A 23,436-nucleotide genomic window follows, 5' to 3' on the forward strand; every position below is an offset into this window, starting at 1 on the left:
CTGGTTGTCTAGGTCTTAATTGAAAGGAAAACCAAAATTCAGCAGACTCTAGGCTCTCCATGGAATGAGTTTGACACCCCTGCTTTAGAAGTTCAATTCCTTTTAACAGCACATCAACATTTAAATGACAGGTTTAAGAAAAGTTTGTTGACATGAAGTAAAAGAGCACCTTATTAAGCCTCAACCATGTCTAACATGTTCATCTGTTGAAGTCAGTATCTGGTTGCATTTGACAAGATCAGATAATGTTCAGTGACTGACAGAGGATGGATTCTGATTCATAAACCCTCATGTTAATTATCTTAGTGCCACCAGTCTTCACATCTTGTACCTTATCCTTTCATATCTCAGAAACCATCTCAGATAAACGTATCTCAGACAAAATATTGTCAACCAGAAAGTACATCACACCGCAAATGTTGTTCTCAAGTTGTTTGTGCTTTACCTGTCTGAAATTAATACAAATAGTATTTCAGTGTTTTAACATGACTTGCAGTTCAGATTCTGAGGCCTACATATAAGATGGCTCCCATAGGTCATTAGGTCAAACCATCTGCAGCAGGGTACACATTCTGTTTACCTCAAATCTGGCAATAACATTCTGTACCTCAGGAAGACATTTCACAACACATCAAGCCAAGAACACACATAAACACATTTTAAACTTAAATCTCTGAAAACAAATACATTTGAGCATTTCTAGCACTGTGCGTCGATGTGCTGCTTCAATGTGCACTAAACTGCAGAGCAAAACCAAGCCAACATTTCCAGTCCTCCATGTAAAAAAAGATATTAACACTTCTCAAGACATTTCTCAAACAATCCCAACATCACCTTGGCTCTGATGTTAGGGTGAATCCTGGCAGGTGCTCCTTGATGAGGTGTCTTTTGCCATGTATCCTACATGGAGATGCTCCTCTTTCCGGAGAGCTGGAATTCAAGCTATAGTAGTCTGAAAGGCTTGATAGAATCAGTGTGTAAAAATGCACCATTGTATGAAAGTGCCAGAAAAGCAGAACGAGGGACAACAAAAGCAGCCAGAGTATTCCAAAGCACGTGACAATGAGGGGACAATATCTCTGTCCCCCCCGCACCACAGAAAGGATAACCGTGTCACTCGTATGACACATGCACACACAGACAAAAACCCACACACAGACGCACACGCACATGCGTGCACACACACACACACACACAAGGCCAGTTGAGTTCTGACAAAACTGGACCATGATAACATGAAACCATAACAAATAACGCAAAAGTTCTTCACAGTATGTAAGTTATACGGAACAAAAATATAAACACAAAATGTAAAAGTCTTGATCCCATGTTTCATTAGCTGAAATAAAAGATCCCAGAAATTTTCCATACTCCCCAAAATCGTACTTCTTTCAAATTTTGTGCACAAATGTGTTTGCATCCCTCTTTGTGAGCATTTCTCCTTTGCCAAGATAATCCATCCACCTGACAGGTGTGGCATATCAAGAATCTGATTAAACAGCATGATCACTACACATTACACATCTTCATTATCACAAATATTGGCACATCAAACAGAGGATGTAAGGAGCTTTCTGTATTTAGTTGCGTTCTGTGTCTTTCTTTATTTACAGTAGATACAGTCGGCCTGTCTTTCCACATGGATATAATTGTGCAATGATGAACTTGGCTGCCTACTGGTCCTCTTGCATCAGTCTCACCAATAACAAGCCACACATGCCATACAAAAAGCAGGAAGCTGAGGGAGTAAAAAATAGTGCTCAAACACTGTTGAATCATAACAATTAAATAAGGTTTATTTCCTTAAAATGAACCTATCAATTTTATCAATATCATTGGCCATCTGACCTACAGTATGTAGCAATAAGTAATAATGTTTTGAAAGATGGAGAAGGTAATTAACTACTGAAAGGGATAATTAATCCCACAGAAAGATTATGATAGTGAGTGTTGTTTTACTGTAGAGTGCAGGTAAAAAGTATGACACTGAATTCACCACCAAGTACCCTGCCGTGTGTGTGTGTGTGTGTGTGTGTGTGTGTGTGTGTGTGTGTGTGTGTGTGTGTGTGTGTGTGTGTGTGTGTGTGTGTGTGTGTGTGTGTGTGTGTGTGTGTGTGTCTGTGTGTGTGTGTGTGTGTGTATCAAAGGGGTTGGGTACAGCAGAAGACACAGTTCTGTCTGATATGGATAAAGTATTCTTCTTCATTGTTCTACATGTCTCCGAACGTAAGTGTCATTCTAAAAGGGGGTTATGATTTTGTCTGTCCATGATACGTTTCTTCAGGAAGAGGGTGAATCTGTAGAGGGCCACCAGAGGGATTGAGACTCAGGGGAGAGCAGACAGCATCACACAGCAAACACCCAGCGGGATAGGGCTGCAACTCAGCCATGGGGAAGTGGACCTATGGAAAGGAGAGGATGTTTCTTTACCCAGTTCATCTAAAAATATGTCAAGTTTGCATCGATCACGTTTATTGGATGTAAAATGACTGGATTAAACATTAAGTAATATCATAATTTACTATTATCTGTATCTTGTCCTACTTCAGCCTGAAGTGATGCAACATTGCAACATGCAACAAAAGCTGCCTCGTCAGGGTTCCTATCTAATCAGGGTTCCATAGTCAGGGTTCCATGTTTATTGGATGTTCCACGTTTATTGGATGTAAAATGACTGGATTAAACATTAAGTAATATCATAATTTATTATTATCTGTATCTTGTCCTACTTCAGCCTGAAGTGATGCAACATTGCAACATGCATCAACATGCAACAAAAGCTGTCTAGTCAGGGTTCCTGTCTAGTCAGGGTTACATAGTCAGGGTTCCATGCAGCGTAAGTGGGTTGAGTTTCAGCCTGGACAACCGCGTAAGCCAGGAAGACCATCAGCAGCATCAGAAGGCTAATCACTCTGCACGTGGCCTGAAAATGTTAGGCCTTCGCCCGTCCTCCACTCCACGTCATCACTGAACCTGAGAACATAGAAACATTCTCAGATGAGTTGAAGAAAGAAAAACAAAGATTTGATACTATTTTGTTATCTTCGCACTTGAGATTGAGCTTGATCAGAAGTGAGATAATTTATAGATGGAAAAAACACATACAGTACTAACTTGTTTATCCCATAGATGTAAACCACAGCGATAATCTCAAACAAGACTATGATGAGTAGAAGCAGGGATCCTACATAGCTGTTGAAGATCTCCATCCAGTAGTTTCCTGAGCCCATGGTAAAGATCAGAGCCACAGTGAAGGAGGTGAGGCACATCAACCCTAATAAAACAAACAGACAAATACATGATTATCCATGACTGATTCTATGTTATTATTATTTTCTTAAATGTATATTTTTATGTCTTTTCTGACTTTATTAAACAGAGAGAGCGAGAGGGGACGACAGTGGGGAAAGCTAGAGAGAGTTTGAGTCAAACGGCAGTAAAGGCCAGATTTGAAACCTATGCTGACACCGGCATTACCTCTAGACCAGCTAGGCCACGACCAGCTAGGCCACGACCAGCTAGGCCACGACCAGCTAGGCCACGACCAGCTAGGCCACGACCAGCTAGGCCACGGCCACGACCAGCTAGGCCACGACCAGCTAGGCCACGACCAGCTAGGCCACGACCAGCTAGGCCACGACCAGCTAGGCCACGACCAGCTAGGCCACCAGATATTAGAATAGCTGAGAACATTGGGTAGATTGTTTTGGAGTCTGAAGGAGCTTGAATGGTATGTCTATAGCAGTGAAGGCTCCTCAGAGGAGGAGGGGAGGACCATCCTCCTCAGTAAAACTCCAGATTGTGGCTTTAATCTAAACTCACATTCCTCCATACTGAGTTGCGCAAGAGATGACCCCTTGACACAGTTTAATATACCCAGTGGAGGCTCCTCAGAGGAGGAAGGGGAGGACCATCCTCCTCAGTAAAACTCCAGATTGTGGCTTTAATCTAAACTCACATTCCTCCATACTGAGTTGCGCAAGAGATGACCCCTTGACACAGTTTAATATACCCAGTGGAGGCTCCTCAGAGGAGGAAGGGGAGGACCATCCTCCTCAGTAAAACTGCAGATTGTGGCTTTAATCTAAACTCACATTCCCCCATATTGAGTTGCGCAAGAGATGACCCCTTGACACAGTTTAAGTAGGATCAATAGCACAAGTTTAATATACACAGAGAAGGCTCCTCAGAGGAGGAAGGGGAGGACCATATTCACGTCACCAAATAATTGATTAAAACACACTGTTTTGCAATGGTCTACAGTAGCCTCAACATCACTCTGTAGGGTAGCACCATTGTGTAGTCAGAGGACAGCTAGCTTCCGTCCTCCTCTGGGTACATTTACTTCAATGCAAAACCTAGGAGACTCTTGGTTCTCTCCCCTTCCATAGACTTACACTGTAATTATGACAACTTCCGGAGGACATCCTCCAAACTGCTCTTGAAACATGAACTGACATGTTGTCCAACCAATCAAAGGATCAGAGAATGAATCTAGTACTGCAAGCATAAGCTACAGCTAGCTAGCACTACAGTGCATAAAAAGGGGTGAGTAGTTGACTCAAAGAGAGAGAAAGACAATACTTCAAGAGTTTTCAACAAATTCAGTGCCTGTTTTTCCGTTGGGGTTTTGTGGGTAATTGTTTCTGTTGAGTGTTTTGCACCTGACAGGACTGTTTGGCTGTCAGTTTTCTCGTTTTGTTTTGTGTAGTGTTCTTTAGTAAATTAAAATCATGATGAACACTAACTCCGCTGCGCCTTGGTCTACTCTCTCCCGACAGCTGTTACAGCATCCCTGAAACCTATAAAACACTACACAGATATTTCCAACAAACAATCACATTTCCAAATTGTTAGACAGTAACAGTACACATGGAATTATTACACATGTAACTATTTAACATCTGGATTTCCTTCATGCCAAACCAGCCCACCTACTCCTACTAGATTGAGTTCCAAACTCCAATGCTTCCCATGTGGAGCCTCTGTCCAATTGCCAGCTCCAAATGCAGCAGGGGAAGGCCCTCAAACACCAAGGCAATGAGATAAGGGATCAGGAAAGCACCTTTGAAAGCAGACTTAACTTTTATTCAGAATAGCACTAGTAACGGTATATATATATATCTTTTTGTTGTTGTTGTCCGGGACCATGTACAACATGCCATCGCACCGGATTTAGATAGAGAGCTCATATTTATCTGTAGTCCCTGGGCAGAAAACATCTTTGTCTAATCCGAGGTGAGTGATCGCTGTCCTGATATCCAGAAGCTCTTTTCTGCCATAAGATACGGTGGCAGAAATATTATGAACAAAATCATTTACAAATAACGTGAAAAACCACATAATAGCACAGTTGGTTGGGCGCCGTAAAACTGCTGCCATTTCTTCCAGCGCCATTTTAAGAAGCTGCCAAAGCTCAGTAGGTTGTATTTCTTAATGTTATTGCAGTGGTGATAGGTGTTTGGTTTTTTTGTCCAGTACTTTCAGAGTTCAATTATAGAGCTTTTGAAGTGGTTTCATTGCTGTGACACTAGCTTGTGACCAGGTTGTAAAACAGGACGAGAGATGGGATAAAATAATTGAGTGCATGTACAGCATGTACAGTTTAGCAGCATCTGTTGACATTTGGTTTCTGATAAATTTGAAATTCACCATGTTGCATTTTGGTGTTCCATATACTTGTTTTATTCGATTTCTGAAGGAAAGGTCAGTCAATAATTATTCCTAAGTATTTAAAATGTGACACCTCCTTGATACTCTGCCCCTTTACAGTTACCTCAGGCTGATGGGTCTCACTGTACCTGATGGAGAAATACATGCAGACAGTTTTGGTTATGTTTAATGTTAGACATGAGTGGTCCAACCAGTCAGCTATTTTAGCCATTGCTGCTGTAAGTTTACGAGCAGCCTGTTGCTTTGTCTTGGAATGGACATAGAAGACCATGCCGTCTGCATACATCTGCATTTTGATTTCGGGACATACAAATTCATCCTTGAGGGACCCCCGATAGAGCGGTCAGCGGATGTTGAGTTTGATTTTGGTGCGTGGTTTATTTTGGTTACATAAGAGTTCCATCCGTCTGTTTGCGCGAGCTGATAGGTTGTGGGTTGACTAGTTGAGTATCTGGAGCATCAGTATTTGTGGGTTCGATTACAGGCTCAAAATGGCCAGTAACAAAGAGGCAGAGTTGCAAAGAAAAAGCCATATCTCAGACTGCCCAATAAAAATAAAAGATTAAGATGGGCAAAAGAACACAGACACTGGACAGAGGAACTCTGCCTAGAAGGCCAGCATTCCGGAGTCGCCTCTTCACTGTTGACATTGAGACTGGTGTTTTGCGTGTACTATTTAATGAAGCTGCCAGTTGAGGACTTGTGAGGCGTCTGTTTCTCAAACTAGACACTAATGTACTTGTCCTCTTGCTCAGTTGTGCACCGGGGCCTCCCACTCCTCTTTCTATTCTGGTTAGAGCCAGCTTGCGCTGTTCTGTGAAGGGAGTAGTACACAGTGTTGTACGAGATCTTCAGTTTCTTGCCAATTTCTCACATGGATTAGCCTTCATTTCTCAGAACAAGAATAGACTGAATGCTCAGGCATTCAGCGTAGCCGGCCTTCTTGCTGCTGTCGAACATACTGCTGGCAAACGCCCTTCACTCATCAACCCTGGACTTGTCCTGTCATCATTACACACACATGGTTCCAATCCCAACTCTATCACTGTATATATATACTTCTTCTGCCATTTGTCTTTGTCAGTCATTGTAAATGTTACTTGTTTTCCTGAGAGGAATTTCTCCTGCTATTTCCTGAGTACTTTATATGTTGCACTTTGGGTTCGCCCTGTGCCTTTTTGTTTATGAAGATATATTTTGAACACAACAGCGTTTTGGTTTCGTCCCACTTTGTTCTATGGTACTTAAATAAGTTCAGTAGTTCTAAACCTGCGACTGCATCCTGCCTACTCCTCTCCGCCCCAGTGACACCTAATGCACTGTAGATCCAGTCTGGATTTGGCTTCAACTCCAAATCTGCAAGACAACTTTCCCGAAAGGGACACAATAAAAATCATTAATATGGTACAGTTTTCCTACAAAGAAAGTCTCAGTATGAGCTAGTCTATCAACATGAACTGAAGCAATGCACTAACTTGTGTGTCTAACATAACCTGCGAATGTAATCTGTTATGGTCGATTGTGACATAAATATCTTATTGGGTTTTCAATCAGTTTCTACATTTCAAAACTCTGTAGTTTAGCTGCTTATTATGTTTAGAGGGAATATTACTAATTCAGGATATAAAGTTTCTAGAAGAGCTTCTTAGTGACTGTGTCGTCAAAGTAGAAGACAAAAATTATGAACATGAGGGGACTGGTACAATAAATACATGACAATGGTTGTCATTTTATCATAGTAATCAATGGCATTTTGCATCTAGATCAGTACTCCCACCATCTTGAATAATGCAGTAATCCTAGAGATTGTTGAACTGTGTTTTGTGCAGTAGGAACATGCTGTGGGCACTTATGAGGAGATCTCAGGTTTGTCACAGAGAACAGGGATATGCTAAATCCTTAGAATACACGAGGCGGTCCCATGATGCCTATCATAAGCCCGCACTCTGTGAGTATCCCTATAAATTATAGGACTTACTAACAGACGACGAGATCAAGTTTCTGCGAGGTGTGGACACGTCCGTTGGACGAATGATCCCATCTCCTTGGAAACCAAACACAGATCGATGAAAAAGTATCCTACTCAGACAGAAGCGATCATCCCCGAGGGGACCCTGCAGAACTCACTGTTGCTCATTCAAGACCAACGGACTGACTTCACAATACATCCCGACCTGGATCAGAGAAAGTACGAAAACAACTCTAATAGACTTTACCTTCCGGGACTGAGGACTGAGGACTGAGGACTGCACGAGAGAGAGAAGTGGGTCTCACTCCTTTGGCTGTGAGCTATTTTTGGCCTGCTGGCCTCATATCACTACTGTTAAGAGAAGAGGACAATGGACTTTTTTTCCTCCATCCCATCCTAGAGGAATCCACTTGGTCGGGCAACATCGGCATTCAAGTACATGACCTATTGCATTCTTATATTCCTCTCAAAGTGGCGTTGTGTGTGACGTGGTGGAAGTCATTGAGTAATTGTAAGACGGCTGGTCTAATTTACGAGCCCATGGTCAATACTGTCCCGGCATTGTCCACATTCGGAGGCTAACTGATTGCCTAGTTCATTGTCTATTCCTGGTTGGTGAAGCTCTCTATAAGGTCAAGGTTGTGAAAGCCTGTGTTGGTGAACCCCTTTCACATTGTCTCTTTCAATTACTAAGATCAAGGCATTCTCAAAAGTCCTGTGAATGTTCTGTTGAAGTATTGCCTGACTTGAGTAATGAAGTTCATTCATATTGACCTGTGGAGATTCTCACCTCAATAACTGTGTTGTATCCCGTTATACCCTGCTTTTATATAGTATCTTTAACTACCTAATTTTCCAACTGATTTAGTCTAGTAAATAAAACCTTAAATGAATTATTTGTGGCATTGTGTTAATTTGCGAGCTATTGGGTTCTTGAGGTTCCAGACCTCAACGACTGTTCAGAATGGAAACATGGTAAAAATGATTATATTGTTGATAGGATTTACACTGTAACGATTAATGATAACTACTGATAGAGTTAATTCAAGAGTCTCTATAGGCAACCCTTAATGGTGCCCCTTTCATTTGAACAGGATTACCAGATTAATCAAATAAATCTGATCAATTCATTATTCCAGTAATTAATCAGTAAATTATCTGGAATATTTATTAGCCCGAAGTCGCAAGACCAGAACTGCACACTGAATGCTAATCCCCGAGGACTATACTAAAACAAGACCAGAACTACACACTGAATGCTAATCCCCGAGGACTACACTATAACAAGACCAGAACTACACACTGAATGGTAATCCCCGAGGACTATACTATAACAAGACCAGAACTACACACTGAATGGTAATCCCCGAGGACTATACTATAACAAGACCAGAACTACACACTGAATGGTAATCCCCGAGGACTATACTATAACAAGACCAGAACTACACACTGAATGGTAATCCCCGAGGACTATACTATAACAAGACCAGAACTACACACTGAATGGTAATCCCCGAGGACTATACTATAACAAGACCAGAACTACACACTGAATGGTAATCCCCGAGGACTATACTATAACAAGACCAGAACTACACACTGAATGCTAATCCCCGAGGACTATACTATAACAAGACCAGAACTACACACTGAATGGTAATCCCCGAGGACTATACTATAACAAGACCAGAACTACACACTGAATGGTAATCCCCGAGGACTATACTATAACAAGACCAGAACTACACACTGAATGGTAATCCCCGAGGACTATACTATAACAAGACCAGAACTACACACTGAATGGTAATCCCCGAGGACTATACTATAACAAGACCAGAACTACACACTGAATGGTAATCCCCGAGGACTATACTATAACAAGAACATAACAAGAACAAGGGATATAAATTTAGTTTAATGTTGACTTTTCAGCACAAAAATTACAACAATGTGTCAATCAATGTAAGCTTTAATGGCTTTTCTGCCATACCTCATTCCATTCAACCTTGTAGTGTGAAACTTGTAGTGTAAAACTATCAAACGTATCTACTCCTTTCAGCTATCAGTGGCATGAATTAAACAAATGAAAACATGTCATGAAAACAACAATGGGACTAGTGATTTGATCACTATCTTCCATCTGCTGTCTCAGGGATGTCTGGTTTGTTCTTAGTAGCCTCATCCGTCAGGTGAACTTGTTTTGCAATAGTGTTTAAGTCATCTTGTTTAAACTCATTATCCTTCTTGCAGCAGCGGTTCCTCAAACATTTGTAAACAGCCGTAAGAGGTACAGAAAGACCTGGGATTCCTGCCAGGATGAAGATTATAGCAAAGATCCAGGTTGGATATTCCTTCTCCTCCAATGTAGGGAAGTTGTCCTGTGAAGAAACAGTAATAACCTTGTTAAGTGTGTTTATAGGCTACTGATGCCACTGTCTAGTGAGATCTTTTCAAACACCCAATAGAGAACATGTGAATACACGTTGATTTACTATTAGCAAGTGGAAATCTCTTAATTTCTTAACTAATTTGGCCACTGACAACAAAGTGAAACTTTACCGATTCAGGGTTCCAGGCTTTGTACATGGGTGTTTCTTGGACTTTCGTGATAAAGTAGAACACAAAGATGACAAACATGATGGCGGGGCTGACAAATCTCCATGTGATCTGCCAGAAGAGGTTGGGCTTGTGGCCGATCATGAACTCAATATCATCGTTGAACCTGTTAGAATAACATACATAGTCAACATTCATTAGTGCCCAGACTCTAATGAATCTATGGTGAATGTAAGGACCATGTTAATCAACAGAATTTGGTTTCTATACTAACCTGTCAATGCCATAGTGTAACTGAATTAATGTATTACTCACCTATCAATACCATAGAGGTACACAACCCCGACCATCTCACAGAATGCAATGATCAGCAGAGGAATGGACCCGCCATAGCTGTCAAAGAGTGACAGCCAGTAGTTCCCCTGAGCCTTGGACAAATATCAGTCCAACAATGCAGCAGAGGACACATGTTATCCCTGTAACAGAAGAAGAAGATAAAGATATTTAACAAAGGGATCTCCATCCTTCAAATGGTGTAAGGGACATATGTCTTTGTCTCATCTCACCAGCGATGGCTTCTTTGGGCCAACTCTTGGGGAAAACCCCCAGGTCCTGAAGTGGTACCAGAACTCCTTCGATACTGCCAAACATGGAGGACAGGCCGAGACAGAAGAGCATGATGAAGAACAAGACTGACCAAACAGGAGATACAGGCATCTTAGTGATGGCCTCTGTGAACACGATAAAGGCCAGACCAGTTCCTTCAACCCCCTGTAGCAACACAAGGAGAGAATGAATCAGAAGCCTAGCAACTAAGATATATTTACAGTAAGCCTCATATACTCCACTTGTGTTGTATCCATCTCACCAAACCTTATAGAAATATTGGTAACACTTTACATTCAGGTACCCTTTTATAAAAATGATTGAATCACCTCACTAAGGAAAGAATTCAAGTCACAGGTCTTCAAGTTGAGCCCCTGAATGACTTCTGGATATGTTCCATTGAGATTATGAAGAACCTGATCATAGTTGCTTTCAGTGACGTTTCCCTCTGGGAGATCAAATGTATTCAGCAGTGACAGGATATTTCTGCAAAAACATTTATTTAGAGGGTAGTTCATATCTTCATGCAACAACTCTAGTTTAATTCTAGTATAGGTACATACCCAGTAATACAGTCATCAAACTTCTCTGTGCCTCGGAAACCAATGATGGTGTAAATGACTGTTGCAGCGTAGACAGCAGTGGCTCCGTTCACGATAGAGATGATGACTGCATCCTGTTCACAGTTATTACTGGAAAGATAGAACACATTAAAGGACCAATCTGGAATGGCTGTTCACAGTTATTACTGGAAAGATAGAACACATTAAAGCAGCGGTCCCCAACCCCCGGACCGGTACCGGTCCGTGGGTCATTTGGTACCGGGTCGCAGAGAAAGAATAAATAACTTACATTATTTCCGTTTTATTTATTATCTGAGTCTGAACGATGTTTTATTTAGAAAAATGACCGGATTCCCTCTGTTACATCCGTCTATGACTCACTCTTGTCGCTTGTCTCGGTCACGTGATACGTTGCCGCTAAAATTAAACACACAAGCTAGCAAAATGAGTAAAAAACAAACGTCTTTGGAAAGTTTCTTTGCGAAGTGGAAAAGGCCCAGTGAGGAGACAGAAGAAGAGCCTACGACTTCCAAGAAAAAGCAAGCTGCATTTAACCTGTCTGGGCTAGGGGCAGTATTTTCACGGCCGGATGAAAAACGTACCCAATTTAAACAGGTTACTACTCTGGCCCAGAAACTGGAATATGCATATTATTAGTAGATTTGGATAGAAAACACTCTGACGTTTCTAAAACTGTTTGAATGGTGTCTGTGAGTATAACAGAACTCATATGGCAGGCAAAAACCTGAGAAAATTCCAAGCAGGAAGTGGAAAGTCTGAGAATTGTAGTTCTTCTTTTGAATCTCTATCGAAACTACAGTGTCTGTGGGGGACATTGCACTTCCTAAGGCTTCCATTGGCTGTCTAAAGCCTTCAGAAAGTGGTTTGAGCATTCTCCTGTCACTGGGCAGAGTATAGGAGCTCATTCACTGAGTGGTCTGCCTGGCAACAAAGGGATTGGATATGCTCGGTCCCGCGAGCGCCCCTCCTTCTTTTTCTTCTTGAATGAATATGCTTTTGTCCGGTTGGAATATTATCGCAATTTTACGTGAAAAATACCATAAAGATTGATTTAAACAGCGTTTGACATGCTTCTAAGTACGGTAATGGAACATTTTGACTTTTCGTCTCTCGTTCTGCTCTCGCGCATTATGCCTTTGGATAAGTGATCTGTACGCACAAACAAAATGGAGGTATTTGGACATAAATATGGATTATTTCGAACAAAAACAACCTTTCTTGTGGAAGTAGCAGTCCTGGGAGTGCATTCTGACGAAGATCAGCAAAGGTAAGAGAATATTTCTAATACTAATTCTGAGTTTAGGTTGCCCCGAACTTGGCGGGTGTCTGAATAGCTCGCCATGATGGCTGAGCTATGTACTCAGAATATTGAAAAATGTGCTTTCTCCGTAAAGCTATTTTAAAAGCTGACACAGTGGTTGCCTCCAGGAGTAGTCCAACTATAATTCTTTAAATAATTGTTATATATTTTGTCAACGTTTATGATGAGTATTTTTGTAAATTGATGTGCACATTCACCGGACATTTTGGTGGGAATACATTTTCTGAACATCACGCGCCAATGTAAAATGCTGTTTTTGGATATAAATATGAACTTTATCGAACAAAATATACATGTATTGTGTAACATAATGTCCTAGGAGTGTCATCTGATGAAGATCGTCAAAGGTTAGTGCTTCATTTAGCTGTGTTTTGGGTTTTATTGACACATGTCCTTGCTTGTGAAATGGCTGTGTGATTATTTTTGTCTATGTACTCTCCTAACATAATCTAATGTTTTGCTTTCACTGTAAAGCCTTTTTGAAATCGGACAATGTGGTTACATCAAGGAGAAGTGTATCTTCAAAATGGTGTAAAATAGTTGTATGTTTGAGAAATAATTGAATTATGACATTTAGTTGTTTTTGTATTTGCCGCCCTGATATTTCACTGGCTGTGTCCCGCAGGTGGGATGCTAGCGTCCCACGTAGCCCATAGAAATTAACAGACAATACCAGGAGTCCTACTTAAAATATGGATTTATCGCGACAGGTGATTCCCGCGCACCAAGCCCGCTCTGCATAATATGCGGCGATCGGCTCTCTAATGAGGCAATGAAGCCTTCAAAACTGCTTCGCCACTTGGAGACCAAGCACCCTGCATTAAAAGACAAGCCTTCGGAGTATTTTGAAAGAAAAAAGCATGAACAAGAAGGACAGAAGCAATTACTGAGGGCCACCACACCAACAAATGCGAGTGCACTGAGAGCATCATACTTGGTGGCTAATCGTATTGCTAAGGCTAAGAAGCCATTCACCACTGAGGAAGAATTTATCCTGCCCACCACTAAAGACATTTGCCGTGAACTTCTAGGAGAGGCTGCTGTTAAAAAGATAGCACATGTGCCTCTTTTGGCTACCACCGTCACTCGGAGCATTGAGGAAATAGCAGAGGACATTGAGACACAATTGTTGGAGAGGATTAATACATCACCGTGAGTACGCACTCCAGGTTGACGAGTCTACAGATCTTGACAACAAGGCAATACTACTTGTTTATGTGCGATATCTTCATCAGGAGGATGTGCATGAGGATATGTTATGTGCGCTATCGTTGCCAACCAAAACCACAGCCGCAGAAGTATTCAAGTCGCTGGATGATTATATATCAGGAAAACTGAAATGGTCCTTTTGTGTCGGCATATGCACAGATGGAGCTGCTGTCTGGTTTAACTACTCGGATTAAGGAGGTTGCACCTGAATGTGAGTCTACGCATTGTGTCATTCACAGGGAAATGCTGGCTAGCCGAAAAATACCACCGGAACTTAACAGCGTATTGAATGATGTTGTTAAAGTTATTAACCACATCAAAGCACACGCCCTTAACTCGCGCCTGTTCGAGCAGCTTTGTGAGGAGATGAACGCGGAGCACAGACACCTTCTCTTATACACAGAAATAAGATGGTTATCCCGAGGGAGATCGCTGGCCAGAGTGTTTGAATTACGAGAGCCGCTGCAGAGATTTCTCTCAGAAAAAGTCACCGCTGGCAGCACATTTCAGTGACGAGGAATGGGTCGCAAAACTCGCGACATATTCAACCAGCTCAATGAACTCAATCGGTCACTTCAGGGGAAAATGACAACTGTCTTCAAGTTGGCAGATAAAGTAGCTGCATTTAAAGCCAAACTGGATTTGTGGGGACGGCGCGTGAACAGAGGTATATTTGACATGTTTCAAACATTCGCGGGGATTTTGGAAGAGACTGAGCCCGAGCCTTCATTGTCCCAGCTGGTGCACGATCACCTGTCTTTGCTTTTAAAAGAGTTTGAGCGCTACTTCCCAACCACAAAAGACCCACAAACTGCCAAGGAATGGATCCGCGACCCATTTGTCAACAAACCAGGTGAATCCAGCATGTCTATGCAAGAAGAAGATCAACTGCTGGAGATCGCAAATGACGGCGGCCTTAAAAGTATGTTCGAGACAACAACAAAGTCATGGCAGCATACCCTGAGATCGCCACAACAGCACTGAAAACCCTGTTGCCATTTCCGACATCCTATTTGTGTGAAGCGGGATTTTCTGCAGTGACAGCAACCAAAACAAAATTACGGAGTAGACTGGACATAAGCAACACACTTCGGGTGTCATTGTCTCCCATTACCCCTAGATGGGACCGTCGCGTTGCAGAGAAACAAGCTCAGGGCTCCCAATGATTTAGCGTTATGGTGAGTTGTATTTTTCATGCACTTTATATTTGTTTTTGTGTTGTATCTTATTTTTAAGGCATGTTTAAACGTTACCATAGCAACCAGAGAGTGTTAGGGGCAGAGAGGATGTTACTCATGTTATGTTGTTGGTGCGATGTTACGAGGACGCTGCTAATAAAGTTGCATACGAGTACACAGTGGATTCACGTTTATTATTATATTAAAAAAATACCACCGTTTTTATGCCGGTCGTATCATTTTATTTTGTGTATTTATCCGCCACACCATAAAGGCCGGTCCGTGAAAATATTGTCTGACATTAAACCGGTCCGTGGCCCAAAAAAGGTTGGGGACCGCTGCATTAAAGGACCAATCTGGAATGGCTGTTCACAGTTATTACTGGAAAGATAGAACACATTAAGAATCCAGCCATCAGAATCCAGCCATAAAGTTTGAATCTAGTTCAACTGTCGTACCCCATCAGAATCCAGCTATAAGGTTTGAATCTAGTTCAACTGTCGTACCCCATCAGAATCCAGCCATAAGATTTGAATCTAGTTCAACTGTTGTACCCCATCAGAATCCAGCTATAAGGAATTAATCTAGTTCAACTGTCGTACCCCATCAGAATCCAGCCATGAGGTTTGAATCTAGTTCAACTGTCGTACCCCATCAGAATCCAGCTATAAGGTTTGAATCTAGTTCAACTGTCGTACCCCATCAGAATCCAGCCATAAGATTTGAATCTAGTTCAACTGTCGTACCCCATCAGAATCCAGCTATAAGGAATTAATCTAGTTCAACTGTCGTACCCCATCAGAATCCAGCCATGAGGTTTGAATCTAGTTCAACTGTCGTACCCCATCAGTATCCAGCCATAAGGTTTGAATCTAGTTCAACTGTCGTACCCCATCAGAATCCAGCCATAAGGTTTGAATCTAGTTCAACTGTCATACCCCATCAGAATCCAGCCATAAGGCTTGAATCTAGTTCAACTGTCATACTCCATCAGAATCCAGTCATAAGGTTTGATTCTAGTTCAACTGTCGTACCCCATCAGAATCCAGCCATAAGGTTTGAATCTAGTTCAACTGTCGTACCCCATCAGAATCCAGCCATAAGGTTTGATTCTAGTTCAACTGTCGTACCCCATCAGAATCCAGCCATAAGGTTGAATATAAACTAGATATATTGCAGCATAACTTTAACTTTTGCATAAATCTTGGCTGCATTAATGTCAATAAAATATTTTACGATGAAAGTTAAGCGTGCTCACTTTGAGGTAGGTAGGACTGGGTCCTAAGCTTGCAGTGGTTATGTACAAGTTATGATATGTCTTGAATTGATTTAATGTCTCAACTGGGATGTGAACAACAAGTCATTTAGTAGTTATTAGCAAGCAGTATGGACTTACTGCACTGAGTTGTAGCTGGAGAAAGACAGAAGACCTCCAAAGGCCAAAGAGAATGAATAGAAAACCTGGGCACCCGCATCAAGCCAAGTAGTTGGGTTCATTAGTTCATTCATCTGGAGAAACACACACCCAGAGAAAAGTTGTTAGGCGTGTTGTTTTGATTCATACTACCTCATATATTAACGCTAGCTAAAAGGCCTTAGATGCACTCTACGTGGATCTGGATCTGTGGCTGAACTTGGAATATTATATACTTAGAATAAATACTTTTGTTCGATGACGGGATAGTAATGTAAACTACTCACATCTGGGGTGAAGAGGAACTTCACTCCATTCAAAGAGCCTTTCAAGGTCAAGCCTCTGATCAGAAAGATGGTCAGCACCACATAAGGTAATGTTGAGGTGATATACACAGCCTAATGGGAGCAGACCACAGGGTAACGTTGAGGTGATATACACAGCCTAATGGCAGTAGACCACAGGGTAATGTTGAGGTGATATACACAGCCTAATGGGAGGAGACCACAGGGTAATGTTGAGGTGATATACACAGCCTAATGGGAGGAGAGCGGGATGTTGTTATGAGTTACTGTTTTGTGTACTATTATAGCAAATATACTAACATGGACTTATTAGTATATGTCAAAATAGTGACATACACTATCAGTCAAAAGTTTTAGAACACCTACTCATTCAAGGGTTTACTATTTTCTACATTGTAGAATAATAGTGAAGACATCAAAACTAAATAATACATATGGAATCATGTAGTGACCAAAAAGTGTTAAACAAATCAAAATATATTTTATATTTGAGATTCTTCAAATAGCCACTGTTTGCCTTGATGACAGCTTTTACACACTCTTGGCATTCTCTCAACCAGCTTCACCTGGAATGCTTTTCCAACAGTCTTGAAGGAGTTCCCACATATGCTGAGCACTTGTTGGCTGTTTTTCCTTCACTCCGCGGTCCGACTCATCCCAAACCATCTCAATTTGGTTGAGATCGGGGGGATTGTTGGAGGCCAGGTCATCTGATGAAGCACTCCATCACTCTCCTTCTTGGTCAAATAGCTCTTACACAGCCTGGAGGTGTGTTGGGTCATTGTCCTGTTGAAAAACTAATGATAGTCCCACTAAGCCCAAACCAGATCGGATGGTGTATCGCTGCAGAACGCTGTGGTTAGCCATACTCGTTAAATGTGTCTTGAATTATAAATAAATCACAGACAGTGCCACCAGCAAAGCACCCCCACACCATAACACCTCCTCCTCCATGCTTTACGGTAGGAAATACACATCCGAAGATCATCCGTTCCCCCACACCGCGTCTCACAAAGACACAGCGGTTGGAACCAAATATCACCAATTTGGACTCCAGACCAAAGGACAGATATCCACCGGTCTAATGTCCATTGCTCGTGTTTCTTGGCCCAAGCAAGTCTCTTCTTATTATTGGTGTCCTTTAGTAGTGGTTTCTTTGCAGCAGTTCAACATGAAGGCCTGATTCACACAGTCTCATCTGAACAGTTGATGTTGAGATGTGTCTGTTACTTGAACTCTGTGAAGCATTTATTTGGGCTGTAATTTCTGAGGCTGGTAACTCTAATGAACGTATCCTCTGCAGCAGAGGTAACTCTGGGTCTTCCATTCCTGTGGCGTTCCTCATGAGAGCCAGTTTCTTCATAGCGCTTGATGATTTTTGCGACTGCACATGAAGAAACTTTCAAAGTTCTTGACATTTTCCTGATTGACTGACCTTCATGTCTTAAAGTAATGATGGACTGTCGTTTCTCTTTGCTTATTTGAGCTGTTCTTGTCATAATATGGACTTCATTTTTTAACAAATAGGGCTCTCTTCAGATTTGCTCAAACGCATTAACCTCTATGGGATTGGTGTCCCCACCGCGGGATGGTTGAGCTAACGTAGGCTAATGTGATTAGCATGAAGTTGTAAGTAATTTTTAAAAAATCCCACGACATAGACATATCTGATATCGGCAGAAAGCATCAATTCTTGTTTATCTAACTGCTCTGTCCAATTTACAGTAGCTATTATAGTGAAAGTATACTGTGCTATTGTTTGAGGAGAGTGCACAATGATGAACATTTGGGTAGTCTTGATACAACATTTTGAACAGATATGCAATGGTTCATTGGATAAGTCTAAAACTTGGCACATAATCTGCTGCCATCTAGTGGCCAACATCTAAATTGCGGCTGGGCTGGAATAATACATTATGGCCTTTCTCTTGCCTTTCAAAGATGATGGTACAAAACAAAACAAAAAACGCATGTTTTTTTCTTTGTATTATCTTTTACCAAATCTAATGTGTTGTATTCTCCTACATTAATTCACATTTCCACAAACTTCAAAGTGTTTCCTTTTAAATGGTATCAAGAATATTCATATCCTTGCTTCAGGTCCTGTTACAGGCAGTTAGATTTGGGTATGTCATTTTAGGCAAAACATTTTGTTTTAAAGGGTCAGATCCTTAAGAGGTTTTAAGAAGGAAAGAAATTCCACAAATTCACTTTTAACAAGGCACACCTGTTAATTGTAATGCATTCCAGGTGACTATCTCATGAAGCTGGTTGAGAGAATGCAAAGAGTGTGCAAAGCTGTCATCGAGGCAAAGGGTGGCTATTTGAAGAATCTCAAATGTAAAATATATTTTGATTTCTTTAACACTTTTTTGGTTACTACATGATTTCATATGTGTTATTTCTTAGTGTTGATGTCTTCACTATTCTTCACTATTTTACAATGTAGAAATTAGTAAAAATGAAGAAAAACCTTTGAATGAGTAGGTGTTCTAAAACTTTTGACCGGTAGTGTATAACTATTGTAAATATGTTACGCAAGCTGACATTAGTTAAATATATGTCACTATGGATACATAAAATAATCACATATTACGATTGCAGTTTAATGTCACAGAAGCTGAGATATATGAGTTACAGTGTATGTCATTAGAGTGATATACTACTGATATGTCATTAGGGTGATATACTACTGATATGTCACCATGTCAGACCTAGGATAACTATAAGTTTAACAATGCTTTGTGGAAAGTACAACTAATTCTGGGGTAACAAATAGTTACTTTGGAGGTGACTACAACAATTTGAATATAGATTTTATTTTTTTACTATTTGAATACAGATCTCAGGAAGTGACTATTTTTCTGAAACTATTGGATTGGCTGCCTTCAACTGGCAGGGCTGTATCTAGAACTGCATGTTGAAGATAGGAATAGAATGAATAGACAACACACAATGCCCTATACTATTCCAATTTATCTGACAGTCTTGATCTACATGATACATTTCTATCTGAACATTTTGTAAATGTATATTCTCTTGTATTTCTATTGCCCCAGGTGCACATAATCAAGTAAAACCAAATATATCAATGATATTTTGTACAGATGAGTATAAATAAGTTGTGATGCTCAACTACTGTATGACTCCTTCAACATGCTACTGAAAAGGTCGAAAGCTGCCATTCATTTTATGACACCTGAAAATACCGCAGAGTAATTCAAAGCAATTTGCAAACATTACTAACAGCAAGTTGAATGCTTAGCAAAAACAACTCCGAACCTCTTTGTCCATCTGAGGGCTTGTGTTCTTGTCAAACACACACTATACCATCTTTAAAGGGATAGTTTACTCAGAATGCAAACTAACATGATTTTCCACCTACCTTGTCTATAGTTGGGACATTTAGTTTCCTTTCGACACTTAATGCCCGTACTTTGTTACTGTTAGCTTCTCAGTAACACTTAACATTAAACTGTTCTTGTACCTGTGTAATAAACTTTAATTACTTTTGGAACAACATTTTATTAGCATGTTGTTACACAATACTTTGTCAATTGCATTTTAATCGCATAGCAATGACCTGAGTGTTTTTGTAACTGCTGTACACAAGAGGAATTGTGACTGTTCCTTATTCCACTTATGTAATAACTCCATTATTATTCAATTATAAATCAACTGCTTAAGTCAAATTTAAAAACAATGTTCTTGTTGTAATAATGACAAAGTTACTATACAAGTATAAGAACTTAATGTCATGTGTTACTGTATTACCTTATGTCTCACTCATTATGAAAATATATTTGTTAGTTTAAAGCTGCAAATGTGTTCTACTCTAATGTGGCGGTGATTCCATGTCCCTCGTGTATTTCATTCTAGGTTATAGGCTAAATTACGACTCATATCTAAGAGCCCTACGAACCACATGGTTATAATAAAATATTTTGACTAATTCAACTAACTGGTTTATTTTTTGGATTCTTCATCAAATATTTGACAGCCATATATTCAAATACCTTCAAATATTATTTGGTTTTCTGAGAGGTATTCAAAATACTACATTTGTTTGTCTTTTAGCTGAAACTCTATATAAACTATATTTGTCTACATCGAGTGTTTGAAAAGTTGGTATTTTCAAATAAACTACACATTTTCTGTCCAGGTTTGCACCATGGTGCCATACACTGTATATACAGTATATAATACAATATGCAATACAAATATATAAAATACATTAAAATTAGAACGTGAACACTGTCTACAACTGTTTACACTGTCGAAGTGGTGTCAGAAAGGTCAACAAAGCTGTTATTAAAAACAGCTGGGTCATTTGAGTGCTATGGTAACATGCTTTATTGCATCAATATATAAACTGAACAAAAATATAAACTCAGCATGTAAAGTGTTGGTCCCATGTTTCATGAGCTGAAATAAAAGATCCCAGAAATGTTCCATATGCACAAAAAGCTTATTTCTCTCAAATTTTGTGCACACATTTGTTTACATCCCTGTTGGTGAGCATTTCTCCGTTGCCAAGATAATCCATCCACCTGACAGGTGTGGCATATCAAGAAGCTGATTAAACAGCATGATCATTACACAGGCACACCTTGTGCTGGGGACAATAAAAGGCCCCTCTAAAATGTGCAGTTTTGTCACACAACACAATGCCACAGATGTCTCAAGTTTTGAAGGAGCGTACAATTGGCATGCTGACTGTAGGAATGGCCACCAAAGCAGTTGCCAGAGAGTTGAATGTTAATTTCTCTACCATAAGCCACTATGTCATTTTAGAGAATATGGCAGTATGCCCAATCGGCTTAACATACGTGTAATTGGCTGGGCCTGTGCCTGGCTCCCAAGTGGCGCCCAGTCATGTGAAATCCATAGATTAGGGCTTAATGAATTTATTTCAATTAATTGATTTCCTTGTATGAACTATAACTCAGTAAAATTGTTGAAATTGTTGCATGCTGCATTTATATTTTTGTTCAGTATAGTAAAACAAATCATTCTGTATTTCTTTGTATATGGCTATAATATCATAAAAAGGAAACATTGATTCAGTGCTTCAATAACCAAATGCCTATAAACATAACCTTGATCATTTTGACATTGACAGCTGCTGCTGCTTTAGTATTATAAAGTGATTTGCTGTCCAGAGGTTATGCCGTACCTTCCCAGTAGTCTCAATGCCTCGACTTATGCAGATAAACAGCAACGCCCAGGCAGACACATGGCATAGGACCATCCACCACTGTAGCCCACCTGCGTTGTCTATGTCTGGGGTGGTGTTCAGGGTCTCTCTGTACCAATAGTAATCCACTGGAGAGCTTCTTTCACACTCTGACACCAGGCCTGGGTAAAGTTCATTTAATTCATTCACATGGCAAAATACAATAGAATGAAGCAACTGAAGACAGAGTTACAGGAAACGAAATAAGGGGTGTGTATAAAGTTAATAATTTTCCATCATTATAGCTTAACTACCTATGGATGCCTTACCTGTCATGTTGGCATTGACTGGACATTGGCTCCAAGGCAGCGGATCTTGGAAGGAGTTAAAGAAGTACCACATCACCCAGGCCATGATGGTGTTGTAGTACAGGCTGACCAGAAAGGACACACACATGGATCCAATGCCTATGGAACACAACACAACACAACACCGTGGCCCAATGAGATTTGGTCTATTTTTACCCATGTCTAAATTCCTATGGAGTGTTTTGCTTACCAATGCCAGTCAAGTATGGATGGATGGTAGACCAGACACCTACACTGCCTTTCCTTAGACGTTGACCAATAGCAAACTCCAGATGGAGCAGGGGAACACCTTCTAGAACCAGTAGGATCAGGAAAGGAATCATGAATGCACCTGAGAACAGAACAAGAAGCAGGGTGGAGGAGAGGTTATCTGTTGCTGTTGTATGTACATAAAGAAACACAGGGTTGCAAAATTACAGTAACTTTCCCAAAATGTCTGTATTTCCTGCTTATTCCCCTTTGTATTAAGGGAATCTTCAAACCAGGATTTCTGGAAGACACATCAATTATTGGAAAGTTACCGGTATTCTGCAACCCTACTCCTCAACAACACATTCAGCAACACCTACCTCCCCCATGGCTCTGGCAAAGGTACGGGAAGCGCCAGACGTTCCCCAGCCCCACACAGAAACCTACGATAGTCAGCATGTACTGGGCCTTGTTGTCCCATTTGGGTCTGTCCCCAGCCTCCTCATTCTCCAGCTTTTCCAGTTCCTCATAGGAAGGGATCCTTTCTTCCAGGCCTTGGTTGGGTACCTGTAAACACCTCATGGTTCCTTCCACGCAGATGGACAGGCTCAATGCAAATGGAAAATGTTACTACTTTCTATGGAGTCCAATGTATGTGTAATCTGTCCACTGTTCAAAAGAGGCTATTTATAAGGGCAAACTGTTCCGATTATAATCAATGTCTTGGATGGATGTGAGGCGCATTGCACACGCCTACAACCCCATTCCGTATGCCTCATGCTAGTACACCATGGTAATCTATAGTCATTAGCCTCTGATAACGATCTCTATGACTCTTTTATGAGTGGTATCAATTCCAATGAAGGTTCAACATTCAACACT

General features: G+C 40.7%; 1 pseudogene; it reads right to left on the bottom strand.

Moving 5' to 3' along the window:
* Positions 1-9,541: 9,541 nt before the first annotated feature.
* LOC106573668 (sodium-dependent neutral amino acid transporter B(0)AT1-like) lies at positions 9,542-23,244 on the bottom strand (annotated as a pseudogene).
* Between the last annotated feature and the right edge of the window lie 192 nt (positions 23,245-23,436).

The sequence above is a fragment of the Salmo salar genome, unplaced genomic scaffold (genome assembly GCF_905237065.1).
Source record: "Salmo salar unplaced genomic scaffold, Ssal_v3.1, whole genome shotgun sequence".
Classification (NCBI taxonomy): domain Eukaryota; kingdom Metazoa; phylum Chordata; class Actinopteri; order Salmoniformes; family Salmonidae; genus Salmo; species Salmo salar.